The following is a 24,359-nucleotide window of genomic DNA, read 5'->3' as shown; positions in this document are numbered from 1 at the left end:
CTTGCCAACAATACTTTGGTGCAGACATTCCCTGCTACCACAATTAATTCCATCATGACAAATATTAATTATTCCTACTTAATCCTATTAATAAAATATAAACATGTTTCATAAATTGTGGCTGGACAATAGACAATAAAAATATACACGTCTTACAACATCAGTATTAAGTAAATTTTTGTTCTACACTCCTTGTACTTTACATAAATGTATGGGCAAGGTCTAATGATTTATAATGTCTCAAATTTTATATGCTTGTGAAGGTGACAGAGTAACATATTGAAGCAGGTAAAATGGAGTAAAAATAATGTTGCAGTTGACGTCTGAATATTGTTCTGAATTATACGGTGTGAACATTAATAAAATCGACAAACTGCAAGGACGGATTCCTGACTGGAAATGGAGAAAAAAAGGTCCTATCAACATGGGTCTAAAACTGCATCGTTTCCACGGTAGGTGGCGCAGACGAATAAAAGTTCCTCTGACCACATGCCGTGTGCTGCATGTGTGTTGCAGGATGCGTGATAGACGCAGCGTACTGTAAACAGCAGAATGATTCGGCATTCATATCTGGAAAAAGCCGAGGTGGTGTTTGTGTACGGCCAAGCAGAGGGAAACGGTCGAGAGGCAGCAGGGCTATGCCAAAACAAGTACCCCACAGATAACAACCACATCACGCAACGTTCGTCTGTCTAAAAGAACCCACGATCACACAAACGCCCAAACAGGGCTTGAAATGTTGTGTGATGTGGTTGGCGCCTTCAAGGGTATTTGGTTTGGCGTAGCGGTGCTGCATCTCGACCGTTTCCATCTGCTTGGCCGTACACGAACACCATCTCGACTTGTTCCCGACACGAATACCCGACCATTCTGCTACTTACAGTGCGTCCATCACACAGGCTCCAGCACACAAGGAACACATGGTACGTGGGCAGATGAACTATAATTCGAGAGCGCCATCTACCGTGCTAACGATGCAATACCGGGCACATGTTCGTATGACCTTTTTCCCTACATTTCCAGTCAGGAATTTGTCTCTGCAGTTTGTTTTATTATGTCCACCCTGTATACTGATAAAATGTATGCTGATAAAATAATAGCTACGAATAAAATCATGATGATACGGTTGTCTGGCAGTGCAACGGCGACGCTTTAATGTCCGTACTAAAATCTGATGAGATGAGTGCATCTAAATTGGCTAAAACGTAAAAAAAATGAATCTGCACTCCAAAAACTATTTTTGTCCCAAAAGTTCTAGTGTGCGGAAATGCCTAGTTAGTTCTTAAAAACTGTGCTGAAAATAGAGACAAAGGTAAATGAAGACGCGATGAAGTTTTCGTTGCGACGGATTCTTCTCACGAAATTCCAATCACCAACTTTCTCCTCCGAATGCGAAAATATTTTGTTGACACCGACCTGGGAGAAACGATCACCACGATGAAATAAGGGTTCGTTATTTCCGCGCGCTATACGAGATTGGAATAATAGAGAATTGTGAAGGTGGTTCGATGAACCCTCTGCCAGGCACTTGTGATTTGCAGAGTATCCGTGTAGATGCAGAAGGTGCTAAAACAGATACACGTGTCTGGCCGATCACTGGACTAAAAATGGATTAATCAGTCACTCTGCGACTCGCTGAAACGTGCAGTGTGTGTCTCCTACGGTCCTCGAGTCCAGGATATGAACAAATTTTTAAAAGTTTTATTTCGCTCGTCTCACTGTCAGCCGTAACAGCGGGCAGGCCCACAGTTTTGTTTGCCGCTGGCCTCTGATCATAATACAAAATACACTCCTTCAGACTGTGGAATGTGGTGATCTGTATTCCAGAAACGTCACAGACTAGAGGATGCCTGAGATGTAGTTTGAAGTCAGGCATTTATGGTCACGTGCATTCTGGAGGCGGGTCGAGGAGGGTCCGTTCCCTCAATTGATGAACGCAGTCGCTTTCACTGACTGCAGCTTAACGTGGGATGGTATGACGACGAAGACGATTGTGACGACGATGTCCGATAGACGTGTACGATATACATCGGCTAGATTATTCTTGTAAATTGCTCAACACATCAATGTTTGCGTCTTCAAATGTTTTTCACCAACTGCGACACAGTCGCGTATACAAACAGTGATCCAAAACTGTCAAACGTTTTTTATTCCAGTCTTTGATCACAATATCAATTCTTTAGACGATGACCGGTTTCAGTCCGTAATGATCATCCTCAGATCTACAATATACAAATATATACATCTAATCAGCAGTGTGTCTTTCAATATAATACAGCAATACGTATCACAATATACTTTTTTTTTCTTTATTGTTATTTTGAAACCTGTATTACAGGCAGGCCTGCAGCAGCATGCGACGCCGCTCTTTGGCCGCAGAGAAACACAAATATACAAATGAAGACATTTAGAGAAAAAAAACATGGCGGACATATAAACGGAGACAAACACTCTTTAAAATACAAGGAGCCGTTCACGGGCGTAGAGTCCAAGATAAAATTGTTCAGACACGTCGACACAGACAGAGACGAAAATTGTCACACGTGAACGTAGGGGCACAAAACGAATAACACTGAATCACTTAAGCACAAAACGACGGCACACACAGAACGCGAGGCGTTGATCTCCGGCGCGCCAAAGTTCACTAACCGTGTACGAGTCCGGGGACCTGCCAAGAGAGTATACTATCATGCAACCAGGGAAATGTACAGACAAAATACAGTAGGACGTACCTTTTTTACACCATGTACTAAAGCGATAAGGCCATAGATCTAAAATAAGGCGTAGAATAGGCCACATCGTCGACACAGTCATTATTGCAACTGGCCACTGAAGTACAGTAGCTACCAGAAATCTGTTTGCCTACATCCTCCCTAGATGTCGCTACTGTCGGCTTAGATCTAGTCATCATTTACGTAAAAATGTGATAAAAACACATTAGGTAAAATACATGTAGCAGACTTTTAATTTAATTTTTTTTTCTTTATTGAGTTTCAATTCTCCCCGAAGGGGGCAGGCTGGCAGCAGCTTAGTACGCTGCTCTACAGTCTACAGACTTTTTTAAAAACGGAAGAAGAAAAGAAAAGAAAAACGGGCGATAAAACGGTGACTTAAAGTGTAAAATGGCGGAAAAATGCGGAAAGTTAAAACAGAAAGCAAATGGGTTGGCAATATTAATAAAATACACACGAATCAGACAAGTAACATAGTAGACACACAATTAAAAAACATGGCGACAGTATGGTTTCTGTTCGCAAGAGATAAAAAATCACACCCAGCGACAGTATGATGGCCGTTCGCAGCAGACTCTTAAAATTGATAACTATCATAGAAACCGATTGTGATACATTAAAAGACGAATACAGTTACCCATATAAAATTATTAATAGGAAATATGTGAAAAGAAGAGGTCCGACGCTTTTTATGGTGAATTTACGGTAAACAATTAATATACGTAATACATTGCCTGCAGCAACCTATAAATTGCCTATGAAAGATAAAATGTCTATATGACAGCTGAAAATAAGACAGATCAATGATCAGCGCCCTCTGTTGGGTCGGCCGCCAGGATGTTATGTAGGCGCGCACCGATTGTACGAACTTAACCACTAGAGGGCTTTACATACATCGTGATATGTCTCCCACAGAAAACGTTTAAACAACATATCTGTTGGGTCGGCCGCCAGGATGTTATGTAGGCGCGCACCGATCGTACGAACTTAACCACTAGAGGGCTTTACATACATCGTGATATATCTCCCACAGAAAACGTTTAAACAACATATTAACAGTCAATAAATAAAATTATATAGTCTGGCTATATCTTCCATGAATAGCTAGGACATAATCAGTTACAGGATTAGAGCGACTAAAGTATGGAAGAAAGGCAAATGCCTACTGTTCTCGACATAAATCATCAAGGAAGGGTAGGTATAAATACGCGAGGCAGTATTTGGTTATCTTAACGCGTTATCAAGCAAAGTAAAGAAGACGTTGGGCCAAAATGGGCTCATGCTTTTTGGCTTTGTAGATATCCAACACGTCGAGAGCGCGACTCTTTTGTGTGCTGTGTGGAATACGCATACAACTGTCGATATAGCCTACAGTGTGTGCGTTTTCAACGTGCAGATGAAAAAGCAGTATCTATTCTGATCAAAGATTTGTGGCATTTGCCGAACAGTTTTGAAACGCTCTGAGACCTACCAATAGCTGCACACTTTTAAATGCAGGAAGCACTCGCGTTACAGAAAGGTGCCCTACAGTTGGCATATCCGTAAACATCGGTCTAGCGTCTAGTCCTAGTCTTCCGACTCACGTCCCACCAGATGCTGCATCCGGATGGTTACTGAAGTCGGCTGTGGTTACAACATGTCAGCGCCATCACGCTTGCCTCACGCTAACGAAGGCCAAACGACCATTGTGCACTTACGCATTTTACGAAGGGACAGTTTTAAAGGAAAGCTTCAGACGAGAACACGGCCAAAAAGTGAAAGACTGTCACGAGATTAATCACTTACAGGGTGTTTCAAAAATGACCGGTATATTTGAAACGGCAATAAAAACTAAACGAGCAGCGATAGAAATACACCGTTTGTTGCAATATGCTTGGGACAACAGTACATTTTCAGGCGGACAAACTTTCGAAATTACAGTAGTTACAATTTTCAACAACAGATGGCGCTGCAAGTGATGTGAAATATATAGAAGACAATGCAGTCTGTGGGTGCGCCATTCTGTACGTCTTCCTGCTGTAAGCGTATGCTGTTCACAACGTGCAAGTGTGCTGTAGACAACATGGTTTATTCCTTAGAACAGAGGATTTTTCTGGTGTTGGAATTCCACTGCCTAGAACACAGTGTTGTTGCAACAAGACGAAGTTTTCAACGGAGGTTTAATGTAACCAAAGGACCGAAAAGCGATACAATAAAGGATCTGTTTGAAAAATTTCAACGGACTGGGAACGTGACGGATGAACGTGCTGGAAAGGTAGGGCGACCACGTACGGCAACCACAGAGGGCAACGCGCAGCTAGTGCAGCAGGTGATCCAACAGCGGCCTCGGGTTTCCGTTCGCTGTGTTGCAGCTGCGGTCCAAATGACGCCAACGTCCACGTATCGTCTCATGCGCCAGAGTTTACACCTCTATCCATACAAAATTCAAACGCAGCAACCCGTCAGCGCCGCTACCATTGCTGCACGAGAGACATTCGCTAACGATATAGTGCACAGGATTGATGACGGCGATATGCATGTGGGCAGCATTTGGTTTACTGACGAAGCTTATTTTTACCTGGACGGCTTCGTCAATAAACAGAACTGGCGTATATGGGGAACCGAAAAGCCCCATGTTGCAGTCCCATCGTCCCTGCATCCTCAAAAAGTACTGGTCTGGGCCGCCATTTCTTCCAAAGGAATCATTGGCCCATTTTTCAGATCCGAAACGATTACTGCATCACGCTGTCTGGACATTCTTCGTGGGTTTGTGGCGGTACAAACTGCCTTAGACGACACTGCGAAAACCTCGTGGTTTATGCAAGATGGTGCCCGGCCACATCGCACGGCCGACGTCTTTAATTTCCTGAATGAATATTTCGATGATCGTGTGATTGCTTTGGGCTATCCGAAACATACAGGAGGCGGTGTGGATTGGCCTCCCTATTCGCCAGACATGAACCCCTGTGACTTCTTTCTGTGGGGACACTTGAAAGACCAGGTGTACCGCCAGAATCCAGAAACAATTGAACAGCAGAAGCAGTACATCTCATCTGCATGTGAAGCCATTCCGCCAGACACGTTGTCAAAGGTTTCGGGTAATTTCATTCAGAGACTACGCCATATTATTGCTACGCATGGTGGATATGTGGAAAATATCGTACTATAGAGTTTCCCAGACCGCAGCGCCATCTGTTGTTGAAAATTGTAACAACTGTAATTTCGAAAGTTTGTCTGCCTGAAAATGTACTGTTGTCCCAAGCATATTGCAACAAACGGTGTATTTCTATCGCTGCTCGTTTAGTTTTTATTGCCGTTTCAAATATACCGGTCATTTTTGAAACACCCTGTATGTACGTTGTGGTAACATCATGTCGATAACAAAACGTCTGCTCTTATTACTTCACCTCGTGACGATTTGACATTTGTGCCTCTAGAGAAAAATAAAAGTAGCGAGTTTAGACTTCTGCTTTCTTATGTGAATCTACATGTAAACCCATGTCGTACACGCTACCTGACGGTGTGCAGCGGATAATAAATCTGGTACCACCATCTCCCCTTCTCTATTCCATTCACGAAGAGCGCATGGGAAAATGCCTGTCGGTAAAGCTCTGTGTGACATCTAATTTGCCTGGTTTTGTCGTCTTCGTTATGTCGCGTGACTATGAGGGAGAAACTAGGTCATTAATACAAACTGCAAGCTGTAACGGCCCTATAACGCTCCCTTGGAGTATTATCGAAATTACTTTTACATCTGGCGACTTTGATCCGTTATGAACTACGTATTGTGTTCCAATTACTAATCTGATGACTCACTGGCTAAGCTCTTCTTTTGTTCACTAAATAGCACAGCGCAACTGCATCGAATGCCTTCCTGAAGGCAAGGAAGACGACATCAATCCACGCTCCTTTTTCTACGGAAGTCTGGATATGGATGAACAGATCAAGCTGAGTTTCGAAAGATATTTCTTCTCGAATGGAAGCTGATTTTCGTTCTCCATAAATGTTATAATACGTCAGCGTAAAACATGTCCCATAATTCTAGTACAGATTCACGTCGGCGATATTGGTCTACAACTATACGCATCTCCACGAAGCCCCTTCTTGGAAAGGAGAACAACCTTAAATATTTTCCAATTGCTAGGTATTCTTCCGTGCTCCAGCGAGCTGCTAGAAAGGAAGCAAGCTCTTCCGCACTGTCTTTGTAGAACCTCACGGTTATCTCACTCTGTACAGTTGCCTTGCCACTGCTAAGGAGTTTTCGTAAATTTTCTATTTCGCGATCACTTGTCTCAAAATCAGCCATTTCGGTACTCGTGCGATGATTGAAAGGAGGAACCGTACTACGTCTTCCGCGGTGAAACAGTTTCGGAAGATTCAGTTAAGTATCTTATCTTAGGATTTTTAAACAGATCTTTGCAAAAAATTTACTGTGAAATTCATTGAATGTTATTCGCGTTGCTCTCATCACGCTCGTTGTGGGTTCGTTCTCAACTTCTGTTTGTCTAACATACTTTGGCTTTGCTCATATCGGAGACGAATCTTTCCTTGCTTTTGCAGTTCTTGTTTTCGTGTAATATACGGTCCTTCGAAAGTCCTAAAATCAGTTTCCCTACAGCCACTATAGGCTATAATTTTGTTTATTTATTTGTACGGGGCGTGTTTTTTAAGTAAGTACCTTTTGAAATTAAAAAAAAGATGTGCTAAGATAGTTCAATAATTTTATTTTTACATGAAAGCCTGTACCTTAATCTACTTTTCTACATAATTTCCGTCAATACTGAGGCACTTGTCATAACGTTGTACCAGTTTTTGAATACCTCCTCATAGAAGCCCGCCGTATGACTTTTTATCCACTGCATCGCCACTGTTTTGACTTCGTCATCGTCTTGAAGACGCTGACCGTCCCGGAGTTTCTTCAAGTGCAGGAACAGATAGTAGTCACTGGGCGCAAGATCGGGGCTCTACAGAGGATGATCTAGAGTTTCCCATAGAAAAGATGTGATGAGATCTTTGATTCGCCACATACGGACGGGCATTGTCTTGCAGCAAAACGATGCCCTTGGTCAACTTCCATGGACTGTTGCTTTGATTCTGGTGTGACGTAGGCCACCCACGTTTCATCGCCCGTAACAATTTGGCTTAAGAAATCATCACCGTCGTTGTGTTACCGCTCAAGGAAAGTCAATGCACTGTCTGAACGTTTGGTTCAGTGCACATCCGTCAACATTTTCGGTACCAAACGTACGCACAATTTTCCGTGTTGCCATACAAAACACTACGAGAAACATCAGGAAAGTCATCCCGCAAGGAGGAAAGCGTCTGTTTTCTGTCACCGTATTGTCCAATTCCTGATTCAACCTTTCATTAACGATCGAAAGACGCCCACTCCGTTGTTCATCATGCACATTTTTGCGGCCATCTTCAAATGCTCTCACCCACTTTCTTACCATTCCATCTCTCATGTTTTCTCCGTAAACTGCACAGATCTCACGATGAATATCGATCGCTTTTAGGCCTTTAGCACTAAGGACTCTTACAACAGCCCGTGCTTCACACTCGGCGAGACCCACGATTATAGAAGTACACAACGTAAACAAGGAAGAATCAGACTGTAATGGCATCAGTGCGTAATTTAAGGTACAGGCTCTCATGTAAAAATAAAATTATTGAGATATCTTAGCACATCTTTTTTTAAATTTCAAAACGGTATTTACTTTAAAAACACGCCTCGTATATTACAATTACTGTCTTCTGTGAGGATATACTGTTTATTATCCTACGTCTGCCCTAATTCTTCCTTTCTGGTTCCTATTTAAGAATGTTCTAGGGTTAATACCGCGTCAACGGAACTGTTTAGGAAGGATGTGGATTCAAAACAAAATCGGTTGTGGTCTTCTTCGAGTGCAAAATAACCTATCATTCACTTGCAGCAATTTGAGAGAAAATTAAACATATTGGCTGCAGCGATTTTTCAGTTCGCTTTCACAGAAAACGTTTGCCATTTCCCGAGTAGTGTTTGACAACTACCTCTTCCTCCTTTTATTCATTTGTTTATTTTAACGAGTCGTCTGTCTTGTTGCTGGTTCGACGTGACCCGCCAGGAATTCCTGTCTTGAACCAACCTGTTCATCGCCGAGCAGCACTTGCAACCTACGCCCTCAATTATTTGTTACAATCTCTGTCTTCTCCTACAGTTTTTATCCTTTACAGCTCCTGATCTCTTGACCCGTGTCCTGTCATCATTCCCTTCTTCTTGTCAATGTTTTCCATATGTCCGAACGAGACCCATTACGCAGGGAAACTCCTTATTCCCTAACATATCAGTCCACCTACTTTTCAATATCCTTCTATGGCACCACATCTCAAACGCTTCGAGTCTCTTCTTTTCCGGTGTTCCCTCAGTCCACGTTTCACTACCACACAATGCTGGGCTCGAAACGCATATTTCCAGAAATTTATTCGTGAAATTAAGGTCGATATTTGATACTAGCAGACCTCTTTGCCCTCTTTGCCTGTGCTGTCTACTTTTTATGTCCTATTTGCATCGTCCGCCATGCAGCAGAACACCATCACTTCGTGAACATCGTGGTCCCCAATTTTGCTGTTAGGTTTATCGCTTATCGCATTTATACTCCTACGCATAGCGTTCGTGTATCTTCGGTTTACTCTCAATCGATATTCTGTACTCATCAGGTTGTTCATGCCAGGTCTTGAAATTCTTCTTCGCTTTTACTGAAGATAGAATTGTCATCAGTGAATTATCATTAATATTCTTTCATACTGAATTTTCATCCCACTCTTGAACCTTTTGCTTCTTCGATGTTTACAGCTTTTTGCTCCTCAGATGTATAGATTGAACAGATGGCCGACGGACTACATCCCTGCCTTTCTTTCTTCTTAATCCGAGCGCTTCGTTTTTGATCTTCCATTCTTATTGTTCCTTCTTGGTTTCCGTACATTTGCCTGTTATCAGTCTTACTCTTTTCTCAGAATTTCTAATATTTTACAATGTCTGTCATACTGCGAGAATACTTCGACGACGCAAAACGCTGTCCATTAACTGCTGCAAAAGGCGCATTTCCATTTGAAACCCGGGTCTTATCTGCCCTTGCAGCAAGATTATTGTCGGTTTAATTACTGCAGTTCTATTGATAGTGTTTCAGACAGAAATCTTATGATAAGAAATATCTCATCTGTGATAAAGAGCTAAGTTTCTAGGAATCTTCCATCGCCAACGAATACTTCTCCTTGAATCGGTAATCGCAACCTTTGCATCATGGCACTTTCTTACGCAAGTGAAGGCCGGGGCCGAAGTGCGTCTACGCATTTTACAAAAGCCCAACTGTAAGTAAACACCTCTGACAAGAGTGAGTAAGACTGAAGAGATGAAGCATCGTCCCTGACAAACAAGCACGACACAGCAGTCTGAAGGAAATGCGCACAATAACAGAGATACTTGCGGGTTAAAATAGCTACGTGATACCATTCTACTAGAAATCCTTGGCTAACAGAAGAAAAACTGAATTTAATTGATGAAAGGAGAAAATATAAAAATGCAGTAAATGAATCAGACAAAAAGGAATACAAAGTCTCAAAAATCAGATCGATAGGAAGTGCAAAATGGCTAAGCAGGGATGGCTAGAGGACAAATGTAAGCATGTAGAGGCTTATCTCACTAGGGGTAAAATAGATGATGGTCGAAGTAAAGAGGATATAAAATGTAGACTGGCAATGGCAAGGAAAGCGTTTCTGAAGAAGAGAAATTTGTTAACATCGAGTACAGATTTAAGTGTCAGGAAGTCGTGTGTGAAAGTATTTGTATGGAGTGTAGCCATGTATGGAAGTGAAACATGGACGATAAATAGTTTGGACAAGAAGAGAATAGAAGCTTTCGAACTGTGGTGCTACAGAAGAATGCTGAAGATTAGATGCGTAGATAACATAACTAATGAGGAGGTATTGAATAGGATTGGGGAGAAGAGAAGTTTGTGGCACAACTTGACTAGAACAAGGGATCGGTTGGTAGGACATGTTCTGAAGCATCAAGGGATCACCAATTTAGCTTCCGAGGGCAGCGTGGAGGGTAAAAATCGTAGAGGGAGACCAAGAGATGAATACACTAAGCAAATTCCGAAGGATGTAGGTTGCAGTAGGTACCGGGAGATGAAGGAGCTTGCACAGGATAGAGTACCATGGAGAGCTGCATCAAACCAGTCTCAGGACTGAAGACCACAACAACAACAACCATGCGAACGAAATAAGTGAAAAATGGATTTATTACGTTGATCTTCCGCTTTTTGGGGGACAGGTTGAATTTATATTTACATTATGCGACTTATTGCGAATAAATTAAATCCAAATTTCTAATGAACCAAATATCTGTCTGAACTGTCAAGTTCTACGAAATGTGCTTTGGATTCTGTCACCCATGAGGTTCAAAGAAGAAAGATTAGTGAAAACAATTGGAGGATACAAACAATATTTTCGGAATAAATGTAAAATTCTCGCATTGAAGTTACGTTAGCGAGTACTAATAATACATTGGAAAATATCTGAAAGCTCTGTACAAGAAAACAGAGAAACTGGAAGCAGGTGGGAGGGCAAGATCGTCTCAATTGCAACTATATTAAGAAAGAAACCATACACTGTAAAGCAAACTAATTGATGTTTGCTGTCCTCGAATTTACTCATGACTTGCACTTTTATGAAAACTCAATCCAAATATTAACACCGATCACTTGAGCCTCGCTTTTGAGTATTTTTTCCACCAAGACGCGCATAGCCCTTGGTCCATTAGGCTTTAGTAGAGGAGGTCGGGTGGAATTTGGTGCACCTAAGGGAAATTTATATTAATTTTAAGGTCTTTAAGTTCTTAAAATCATGAAATTATTCCTAAACTTTCATTTACGTGTACATATCCCAGTGCTAAGATAATACGACTTTTGAATGACTAATTTTTATATGACACTACAACTATGCAAATTTTTAAACTGTGCCATTTTACCCGATAATGGCAGGAAAAATGATGCAACAAATGTGGCTAAATAACTCATTGCACGATGTTTAATTTTCTAATTTTTGTAGTTCCATTTACAATTTACTTTTGTTTTAGTGTACTAAACGGTTCAAATTAGGCTGAATCTAAAAAATACAACACATCAATATAAATTATAGAAATAAATCATATAAGTCCAGTGTTGAACAAGTTCAATCAGCACTTGAGAAATTCACCTTTTGCACAACCATTCTGAGAGACGCAGATACTACCAGGACATATCTTTTTCAAATTCGTCACACGTTAAAGAAAATTTTTTTGTTGCGATTCAGCAGTCATCTTATTTAGTTCGCTGTCACAAAAGATGCTTATAACGATCTCTTGTTCAGATTTAAATAAGATTCACGTTTTCTCATAATTTGGAAGTTTTGTCTTAGCAGGGCCCGCTCTGCTCTAACTTTTTGGTTGTTTTCCGATCTTCGCATTTTCCTTGATCTTCCGTTTCACTTGAGGGTTACTTCACTCTGATAGCGTTTCTGCACCTGTTACTATACTTGCAAACATATAACTATATTAAATAATAAACATATAATACTATATGAGGTTATATGACACATCCAGATAAAAGGTTGCTAGTTCTAGTTTCGTTTAGGATCTCTCTTGCTTTTCTTACACTAATATTTGCAATGTCGTGTGAGTTGGTTGATGAATATAGCCCATTTCCATAACACATTTTCCATAACGCCTAATACCAAGGACACGGGCACATTATGCCCACAACCAGAAGAATAATAAATAAATTTCGTTAAATGTTTTCATCTTTTATTAATAACATAATTTTTAAATAGGTAATGATGTGTAAGTAGGATACAGAACCTGAACGTATCTTTTAGCGCACTTTTAGCAACAACAACGCATTTTCGGTATTATTTACGTCGAGTGGAGGAGCGCTATATGAACACTACAATAAACTTTAAAAAATATCAATTTCGTTGATTGTTATTGATTTTTGGTCAGAAGATACTTTTTAAAGTTATACAAATAAGTGAGAAGCATCCCGAATCTGAAAATATGCTTTTGGCTTTTTTTGCGAAAAGTCATATTCTCTTCTAATACTTAAATTTTTGTGTTTGGTTTTACTGAAAAAATTTAAAACAATTACGGAATCTGATATAATAAATCATTAAAAGGAATAAATATTTTTTCAAAATTTTAAAAAATGAAGTACCCGACTAGATTACGATATTTTAAAAACGTGGGCACAAAGTAGCTCTCCCCCCCCCCCCTGGTATTGAGGGAGTTAAACTCTAATAAAAACCGCAACAAAATGTGGAAATTATGACTAAACACGACGGGGTAGGGAATGGATTACACTGAGCTTCTCTATTCAGACAAGCATTGTCATTTTGGGTGATACAGCAGGAATGGGAAGATGGCAGAATTCATGTGAGGATAGAATGAACACAGAGTTTCTTTCCATGAGATTAACATTTATTATCTTCTAAGCCTTTAAATTTAAAAGCTAGCCTTGTTCCCTTGTTCGCACGTCGGCATCGGCCTTTGGGATTAGCGCATAGTGACAGCAGGGCCCCTGAGTATTACTAGCGTGATGAATCTGTGCACCCTGCAGGCTGATGAATACAGGTGAGGCTGTCATTTTGCCGTAATCAGTGCGAGAAAATTTCTGAATCTTAAATTCCCGATGTTGTCAGCCAATCATATGGGTCAGCAGAGATGCAAATGTTTGAGCAATGAAAATTGCGACACAGAAAAAACAGCGTACCAACCCTTGGTTACTTAATTGACACAGAGCAAGCGATGGTGGAAAAGCTTTGGCAACCTCCCCTGCGTGCTGGTGTATTCAGGGAAATTCTTGCTCTTCGCTGTGGCGAAAGTCGTGAATCCTCCCCTCCTAACCGTTGGTTTTTGGGAGCGAATATATATACACACAGGGTGGTCCACTGATCGTATCCGGGTTAAATATCTCACAAAATAATCCTCAAACGACAAAACTACAAGAAAGAAACTTGTCTAGCTTGAAGGGGAAAACCAGATGGCGCTATGGTTGGCCGGCTAGTTGGCGCTGCCATAGGTCAAACGGATATCAACTGCGTTTTTTTAAATACGAACCCCCATTTTTTATTACATATTCCTGTGGTGCGTAAAGAAATATGAATGTTTTAGTTGGACCACTTTTTTCGCTTTGTGATAGATGGCGCTGTAGTAGTCACAAACACATAAGTACGTGGTGTCACGGTATTTGCTTAGTGATACATTACTCGTGTTAAAATGGACCGTTTACCAATTCCGGAAAAGGTCAATATCGTGTTGATGTGTGGTTATTATGATCAAAATGCCCAACGGGCGTGTGCTATGTATGCTGCTCGGTATCCTGGACGACATGTGTCCGGGCCGTTCGCCGGAATGTTACGCTATTTAGGGAAATAGGAAGTGTTCAGCCACATGTGAAACGTCAACCACGACTTGCAACAGGTAATGATACCCAAGTGTTTTAGCTGCTGTCGCGGCTAATCCGCACATCAGTAGCACACAAATTAGGCGAGAATGGGGAATCTCAAAACGTCGGTGTTTAGAATGCTACATCAATATCGATTGCACCCGTACCATATTTCTATGCACCAGGAATTGCATGGTGACCACTTTGAACGTCGTGTACAGTTCTGCCACTGGGCACAAGAGAAATTAAGGGACGATGACAGATTTTTTGCACACGTTCTATTTAACGAAGAAGCGTCATTCACTAACAGCGGTAACGTTAACCGGCATAATGTGCACTATTTGGTAACGGAAAATCCACGATGACTGCGACAAGTGGAATATCAGCGACCTTGGCGGGTTAATGTATGGTGCGGTATTATGGGAGGAAGGATAATTGGCCCCTATTTTATCGATGGCAATCTAAATGGTGCAATGTATGCTGATTTCATACGTAATGTTCTACCGACGTCACTACAAGATGTTTCACTGCGTGACAGAATGGCGATGTACTTCCAACATGATGGATGTCCGGCACATAGTTCGCGTGCGGATGAAGCGGTATTGAATAGCAAATTTCATGACAGGTGGATTGGTCGTCGAAGCACCATACCATGGCCCGCACGTTCACCGGATCTGACATCCCCGGATTTCTTTCTGTGGGGAAAGTTGAAGGATATTTGCTATCGTGATCCACCGACAACGCCTGACAACATGCGTCAGCGCATTGTCAATGCATGTGCGAACGTTACTGAAGGCGAATTACTCGCTGTTGAGAGGAATGTCGTTACACGTATTGCCAAATGCATTGAGGTTGGCAGACATCATTTTGAGCATTTACTGCATTAATGTGGTACTTACAGGTAATCACGCAGTAACAGCATGCGTCCTCAGAAATGATAAGTTCACAAAGGTAAATGTCTCACATTGGAACAACCGAAATAAAATGTTCAAACGTACCTACGTTCTGTATTTTAATTTAAAGAACCTACCTGTTACCAACTGTTCGTCTAAAATTGTGAGCCATATGTTTGTGACTATTACAGCGCCATCTATCACAAAGCGAACAAAGTGGTCCAACTAAAACATTCATATTTCTTTACGTATTACACGCATATGTAATAAAAAATGGGGGTTTCTATTTAAAAAAAAAACGCAGTTGATATCCGTTTGACCTATGGCAGCGCCATCTAGCGGGCCAACCATAGCGCCATCTGGTTTCCCCCTTCAAGCTAGACACGTTTCGTTCTTTGTAGTTTTTTCGTTTGACGCTTATTTCGTGAGATATTTGGTCACTATCAATGGACCACCCTGTATATATGGACAGCGCCGGTTGGACCCTGTAGTACTTTTCTGTGTCTTGAGTAAGTGTCGCTTTTTAGCATTAGCGCTGACTTGGCGCTGAGTAGTTCACTATGTGCGGAGTCTGTTCTGCAACTCGTGTTGTTTCGTCAGTAATTTCACTTACTTGGATCTTCGATCCGTTTTCAACTTGTTTTTGCGAGCTGCACAGATCTGGAATGCCAGTCATGTTTCCGTAGCAGTCAACCACTCATTAACAGTACATTCTGCACCAAATGAGTTCACTCAAGCACTCATTTGTTGTGTTTCTTTGTAATTCAACGTGTATTCCGTTGTGGTGTGACTACGTCCATCAGTAAACTCGAAATTACATAAAAACTGGAGTGTAGTAAATCCATGTTGTGTTCCATTATATTTTCTCAACTTGAAGCGAGCAGTCATATGTACATAACTACGTGAATTGATATTTACCTTTTGCTTAAAAAAATTAGTTGTAAATTAATTAACTGTGGTGAAGATTTTAGAAAAATAAGCTCATACGTCAAAGCGCAAAATCGTGTTTACTTTTGTCCTACAACTGTTCTGGTCAGGGGATCCTAATTAAAAAATAAAAAAAAGGCGGCTACTTTTGCAAACCTATATTGTGGTCTCACTGCGGCGGCATTACATTGTAAAACAACTGCTGTTACTGGGAACATTTGAAGTGTGTTGTGGGAAACTTAATTCATTTACATTGCTAATGGTTAACGTGAATTGCTCTCAATTGTATTTACCACAGTGTTGAGGTCTTACAAAGTTTTAATTGCTATAACTAGCCCAATTTGTTGGTTTAATTTGAACAAGGAGTACACCAGCTTGTATAATGTTCCTGTGTACAATACGTAAGGGTAACACTTCGCTAGCTTCGAAATATTTATTTATTTATTTCAGTAGCCGCAGCTTTGCTAGTTTTACCGGTATTTTTGGGCTATCTGTTTTCCTGATGTTTTGTTCTGTTGCAAATGAAGACAAATACAGTTGCATGCGAAGATATTTTGTGTGTTAAGAGTGAGTATTGTTTATTCTATTTTTTATTAGGGTCTGTTCGTTGAATAGTTAGATTTGAGTCCATTTAGAGCATGGGAAGGGCAAATCGTGCAAGATGGAGAGATATTAGGAAAATTACGCGAGACGAAAATCCTGTAGATGAGGAAGAAATAACTGCTGAATTTCCCGAGAGGGAGGCAATACAGAAGTTACAATGCCGGAAGTCCAGGAAAGTGAACAGGTTAATGAGCAGAGTGCATGCAGTCAGATCGGCGGAAGCGAAACTAAACGTTACGCTGAGCAGTTCGATGTTTTTAGCTATGGGGGACATGTCAGTATGAATTAAAAGAGATGTTAGAGGTGCAGGCGGTAGATAGACGAAAAGCTGTGGCCGACATAGCACGAGCCGAGGGAAGAGAATAAGTAGCTGAGGCAGATAGACAAAAAGCTGAAGTAGACAGAGAATAAGCGAAGGGGCAGAAACCAGTTTTGGAAGAAGAAGGCCGGGCTTCATAGGAAAATCGATTTTAAATTCAACGTTACTAACAAGCAAATCGAGGAAGTCTCGAAGACAGCAGAAAACAGTATAGACAGGCTACTCCAGGCCGAAACTACAATGGGGAAAGTAGAGAAAATTAATATCTTCCTAAGCAAAAACGTCAAAACGATCTAAGGCACGAATAAAGAACTTGCACAAAGAATGTAAAATCCGGAAGAATGGCCAGTTTTTGAAGGGATAGAGCCGATGTAATGATTTAAAACTGAAGTGTCCGTTTCGATGAAACGTGACACTACAGAGAATTTAAGAAAAGGGACTGTGCGACCGCAAGAGGCGGAACCGCTTTTAACTTTATCGGAGAGCGTGAAAATTGTGTGCAAAAATTCACGGTCTAGTGGCGCATCACTCTACGGTCGGACAGAGTTCCTCTTAGAAGAGGGTGTATTAAAAGTTTCTTGCACTATTTTTAGTGTCTAAAGCACTGCTGGGGATCATCTGACGATATTAACGGCCAATCTGACTATCTAGAGTCAAGTCACCAAATTTTTTTTGTTCGAATTTCGAACATTTCTTATACCTCTTGAGTTGCCGTACACATATTTATGCAAAAATCTCAATTTTTAAATATTCTCGCTTGCTGTTGGTAAGAAAAGGCATATGACCGGGTTCCTAGGAGGAAGTTATTGTCTGTTCTACAAGATTATGGAATAGGAGGCAAACTTTTGCAAGCAATTAAAGGTCTTTACATGGATAGTCAGGCAGCACTTAGAGTTGACGGTAAATTGAGATCATGGTTCAGAGTAGTTTCAGGGGTAAGACAAGGCTGCAACCTGTCTCCACTGTTGTTCATATTATTTATGGATCATATGTTAAAAACAATAGACTGGCTGGGTGAGATTAAGATATGTGAACACAAAATAAGCAGTCTTGCATATGCCGATGACTTAGTTGTGATGGCAGATTCGATTGAAAGTTTGCAAAGTAATATTTCAGAGCTAGATCAGAAATGGAAGGACTATGGTATGAAGATTAGCATCTCCAAAACGAAAGTAATGTCAGTGGGAAAGAAATATAAACGGATTGAGTGCCAAATAGGAGGAACAAAGTTAGAACAGGTGGACGGTTTCAAGTACTTAGGATGCATATTCTCACAGGATGGCAACATAGTGAAAGAACTGGAAGCGAGGTGTAGCAAAGCTAATGCAGTGAGCGCTCAGCTACGATCTACTCTCTTCTGCAAGAAGGAAGTCAGTACCAAGACTAAGTTATCTGTGCACCGTTCAATCTTTCGACCAACTTTGTTGTATGGGAGCGAAAGCTGGGTGGATTCAGGTTACCTTATCAACAAGGTTGAGGTTACGGATATGAAAGTAGCTAGGATGATTGCAGGTACTAGTAGATGGGAACAATGGCAGGAGGGTGTCCACAATGAGGAAATCAAAGAAAAACTGGGAATGAACTCTATAGATGTAGCAGTCAGGGCGAACAGGCTTAGATGGTGGGGTCATGTTACACGCATGGGAGAAGCAAGGTTACCCAAGAGACTCATGGTTTCAGCAGTAGAGGGTAGGAGGAGTCGGGGCAGACCGAGGAGAAGGTACCTGGATTCGGTTAAGAATGATTTTGAAGTAATAGGTTTAACATCAGAAGAGGCACCAATGTTAGCCCTGAATAGGAGATCATGGAGGAACTGTATAAGGGGGCTATGCTCCAGACTGAATGCTGAAAGGCATAATCAGTCTTAAATGATGATGATGATGATGATGATGCTGTTGGTGTTTGCAGCGATGTGTTGGGGTCGGTAGTGGAGTGCACAAACTTATGTACTCAACACATACGTTATACAAGCTGGTGTACAGCTGTACAACATTAAACCAACTGACTGCCCTAGTTACATAAATGGAAGTTCTCCATAATCTCAACAATCTGGTAATTATAAATGAGAGCAACTTTCATTAATCATTACTGACGCCATGAAGTAAATTTCCTGCAGTATACATTAAATGTTCCACGTAGGGACACCTATTTTACAATGGAACGCCGTCAAGTGAGACCACAATTTGGATACGCGAAAATAGCCATCATATTTTTATTTTTAAATTAGCGTCACCTGACCCGAAAAGCTGTACGACGAAAGTAAAAACGTTCTTGCGCTTTAACATACGAGTTTAATTTTCTCAGATCCGCACCACAGTTAAATAATTTACAATTAATTATTTAAACAAAAGGTGACTTTCAATTCACGTAATTATATAAAAAATGACAGCTTACTTGAAACTGAGAAAACATAATGGAACACAAAATGAGTTTACTGCACTCCAGATTTTACGTGAAGTTGAGTTGACCGATTAAGGGGATCTAGACGTCACGAGGCCCAAAGAACAGGAATTTTTTTAAATAAAATTCTTCCTGATTCTAAAAATATAAACTTTATGTATAGCACCTCATCATTTTCGCGTTTAAACACCTTTATGAAGCAGATGCGGCGCAGGAATGCCTAGCTGTCACGCAGCTGTGACGCAATTATCAAACACAAAATCTTGCCTTCATTGACTCGTCAATTAATTTTGGTGTCGCTATTTCCATAGCAACTCATTTGTGTAATACCCTTGAAGGTCGTGTGGACTGTACTATGAGCAGCGATTTACTGGAATCGATCTTTCTGTCGATGCAAGTTTATTACTTAAGTTTACCTATGGTTTGCGTGCGTTGGTGTACTAAGCTCGTTATGACTTCGCATTTCAACCATTTTACATTGTAAAATGCCAAAACTGAAGAAATTTAATTGCAGTCATAAATTTTACGGCAGTCAGCAGAAGCATGTTGCTGGAAATCGTAAAAATGAAGAAATTGTTACGCAGCAGCGAAATGAAGTTAGGACCAAAGTTTCGCCATGCAGTGCATCAAAACGCAAGTAGAAACATCTTCGCGAGGATGAACAAGATTTTGGTGTCGTAAATAGTGAAAATAACGCTTATACTTTAATTACTAAGTGCTAGCTTTCAGAACTGCTTTTGTCTGCTGCTGAACGTAAGTACTGTAATAATGCAAAATTCCTTGCGTTTAGTGAGGACAAACCCGGCTAGTGTGACCCAGCGGTTCTAGGCGCTTCAGTCTGGAACCGCGAGACCGCTACGGTCGCAGCTTCGAATCCTGCCTGGGGCATGGATGTATGTGATGTCCTTAGGTTAGTTAGGTTTAAGTAGTTCTAACTTCTACGGAACTGATTACCTCAGATGTTAAGTCCCATAGTGCTCGGAGCCCTTTCATCCATTTTTAGTGAGGGCAAAGTAAGATAAGAGGCCTAGTCAGCAAAATTGTAACGGAATGTCAAGTGTGTAAGGTAACGAAAATTACACTGCCCTCTCCAGCAACATGTACAAAGCATAGTGAAGTAAATATTCGCCTTGCTTATGCCGTGAAATGTCCTGGCAAGGGAAGAAAAGTAGCCCATTCATATCCTCTCTACTATAATGGATCTCCCACGACCACATGTCAAGTCTGAGACGCGTTTAAATGTTTGCATAATGCCCAAACAGAAGTCTATGCAGAGAGCTGCGAAAGAAGCTGTAGATAGCTGTAATGGCTCTGAGCACTATGGGACTTAACATCTATGGTCAATAGTCCCCTAGAACGTAGAACTACTTAAACCTAACTAACCAAAGGACATCACACAACACCCAGTCATCACGAGGCAGAGAAAGAAGCTGTAGATACTCGTCAATTTTCTGATATTGTTGCGTCTTTGGATGGTTCCTGGCAGGTCATATATCGCTGGATGGAGTTATCACAGTTATCTCTGTGGTACATGCAAGGTGGTGCTGGACTACAAACGTTTGACAAAACACTGCCAGGTTATATGAATAAGGAAAATGAACACGAATGTGTCAAAAACTTCGAAGGTTTCAGTGGTGGTATAACTAACCTGTTACTACGGGTTATTCCTTATTATTGGGAATGGAAATACTTATTGCTTATGAAATTAACGTGAGAACAGTAGGGTCGCCACCGACTCTAACCATACAACTAATCAAAGATTTGGTCGAGTCGGAAAATAAATTAATTTGATCACAGACCAAAAACTCACAAAAATGCATACGTTGTGATGTCGCTCATAGGGGATACGATGTAACTAATAGTGTTCCCCGTGCACTGTTCACGACAATCAAACATTTAAAATAAAATAGCACATGCAAGAACACTGTGCAGAAGATCAGCTCCCAGCAACACACCCGAATTAAGACTTAATCTAAAGCATTTGTTATAAAATACAAGGGGAGACTAATCACTTGACCTGTGCATAAGGAAACACATTGGATGTGCTAACGGGAAAGCTACGAGGTGAGTGGCTTAGGTGCAAAAACGTAATCTCGGAACACAAGAGAAAATTGTAGATAAAATCATTTATTCCTAAGATAAGGATGTGAGGCATGTACACGATTGCTGATAACACGTGGTTTGTGGAGACACAATTTCTAGGTATAGTGCCCAAATTCCAACAATAGCACATCACACAATCGTGTTAACATTATCTAAAACAAGCATGCGATCGGACAGTTAGTGATGCCGGTAGCCCAACAACTATAATGTTCTACCACGTGGTTGGCTCCCCACGGACGAAAGACACATAAAACAAGGAAAATTTACGAGAAGGCAAAGCTCTAAATATTTAGAAAGGTGAAAGCTTAGGCAGGCACAGCTGAAGGAAAACATTCATACAGAAGCGAGTGCTCACTTCTTATCGACAACTTTGTGTGGCGCACTTCCGGCGGATCCAAGTCTGCTACAGAAATTTGCTAAAAGAAAAATCTGCCAAAGTTTTGCATTCCTTGCTGCGACAAGGCAAAGCAATCTTCCAGATTTGAAAAGCGAGACCAAAAGCTAACAGCTCTCCCCTAACCAAGTAACAGCGCGCCACGCGGTCAGTTAACTCACCCTTCTTCGACTGGAGCACAGCTGTGGACGCTTCCCGTACCGGCGGCAGACTGCCTCCCGCTTCTCCAGCCTCTTCCACGTTCCGCGTGGCCCGGAAAACCCAAAGATGCCATTTCCGCCACCAACCTAACGCAGGTGGATTTCTCACAAGTAGCGAAAACCTCTTTGCCTACTTGACCACTACGAGAGTTGGCTTTTCTGTACCACTGCTGCTGAATCTGTACGACTATCGCAGACTTTCTGCAGCAGACTACGCCACCGTCTACCAACGTGACACACAACCACATTCATTCAATCACGTCACTATGAGAGTAAAGACAAAAGAGAAACAAGGAAAAGAAAGAGAAATGGTAATGAAAATGGGCTACCGGACTAATGAAAGGTGGCTACAGGATCCTTTCAGTGGTATGGATAGTAAGGGGGCAGTCTCTATCTCTAGTAGGTCTACTGTTAGACGTGGCGTGCGATACATTCACTTACCTTGATGATGGTGACTCTAAAAGCTTCAGTAGCGTTGTGGCTGCTGAACCATATGCTGAAACTGAAATTAAACAAGTGGAATGTCTACGGTATGTGCAGAAGAGAATGGGGACCTGACTATTCGGCAAGGACATGACAGAAAAAAAAACTTTCTGATGGCAAAGTAATTGCTGGATAAGGTAAATTCACCAAATCATAAATAGAAAAGGCCGGCCGGAGTGGCCGAGCGGTTAAAGGCGCTACAGTCTGGAACCGCACGACCGCTACGGTCGCAGGTTCGAATCCTGCACCGGGCATGGATGTGTGTGATGTCCTTAGGTTAGTTAGGTTTAAGTAGTTCTAAGTTCTAGGGGACTTGTGCCCACAGCAGTTGAGTCCCATAGTGCTCAGAGGCATTTGAACCATTTGAACCATAATTAGAAAACATCACAAAATATTATTGTCTATCCTTCAGGAGAAACAGAAAAAATGTCTGTGAGATGAGAAAAGCAATTTTCACGGAATGTCCACTGATGTGCATCCACGGTATGGCCTCTGCCCAAAAGGAAACACTTCATGGTGCAAGTATAATAGGTGTGAAGCAAGTGGTCAAAAACACACACATACAAAGCTCATACCAGAAACTTATCACAGAACTGAAGCCAACGATCTTTCAGATTCTACACTCCTGAAAAAATGTTTTAATGGCAAAGCACAGAATCGAAATGAAACCTTCAATAGTTGCATCTGGTAACGAGTGCCAAAACCTGTTTTTGTTGACCTGTCAGCTTTTGAGATCGGTGTGATGGACTCCATAATATTTTTTTAATGATGAAGTAACAGGCAGATTAAAAACTATGACCAAACTGGACATCGAAACAGGGGACAACATGAAAAGCGGGATGATAAAAGGGTGGACAGGCGGAGTGCTGAAAGCATGACGAAGGAGGCCAGAAAACCAAAAAAAAAAAAGAAAGAAAGCAAACTAAAGGAGATGGAAAGGACACTTAGAATCAATAAGATTATGTAGTTGGAATGTTTTGATATGTTGTCACTAAGAAGAAGATGACATGCAATTTTTTAGTTTCAATTTCCCATGATCAACGTTTTTGCATAGTTGGATACCATTAGCTCATCCAAAATTAAAGCTAAAAAAAATAAATTTTGCATGAATACAGTGCTTACCTACGGAGTGAAAGACATTATGGAGCATGTCATACGTTCTTAAATTATTAATAGGAAAAATTGACTACAGATAAAACCTTTTTTAATACACAAAACAACAAATTGGTAAATATTGCTGGTATACTGTTCAACAAATTAATAATTAAAAGAACAAAATTTGTTTTGACTTTTGAACAGTGTAGAAGTGTGGTGTGCCTAAAATAAAAATTACAGTTAATTCAGCACGAAAGATAAAAATCAATATTCACTCCACAACGTATTCCACAGTTTTTAATTTTTTTTCATACAGAGATCACAATATACAAATTATTTGGTTAAAGTTTCATTCCAATATGTATTAAGGTTTTTGGGTTATTAAATTTTATAATACCAGTAAAAGCTACAGACCATGACGTCCAGGTCCCCATAACAAAGGCAATTCCACAACGGCACACGATGATGTACGCGGAAGTACAACAAATGACTGCATGAATGAAGCTCATTTGGCACAGAACGTCCTGTTTTAACAATTGGTAGGTACCTCAAAATATATGGAAGATTATCTTGAAGTTGAAGCTCTTCTGACCATATTCGCTTTGTTTTTGGAGAGGGTCCGCCTTGAGCAAAATACAAATTTCCTTTTTCTTTTCACTGCTCAGCTATGTTTTGCCGAAGTTTCAGCATCACCAGTGGATTTTTTGTTGTCTTCCATAAAGCGGGAAAAATGCTTTTTACTACTTGTACACATCTAAATTTAAGTTTTTAAGAC

The sequence above is a fragment of the Schistocerca cancellata genome, chromosome 6 (genome assembly GCF_023864275.1).
Source record: "Schistocerca cancellata isolate TAMUIC-IGC-003103 chromosome 6, iqSchCanc2.1, whole genome shotgun sequence".
NCBI lineage: Eukaryota > Metazoa > Arthropoda > Insecta > Orthoptera > Acrididae > Schistocerca > Schistocerca cancellata.
Note: the sequence above shows the minus strand (reverse complement) of the source record.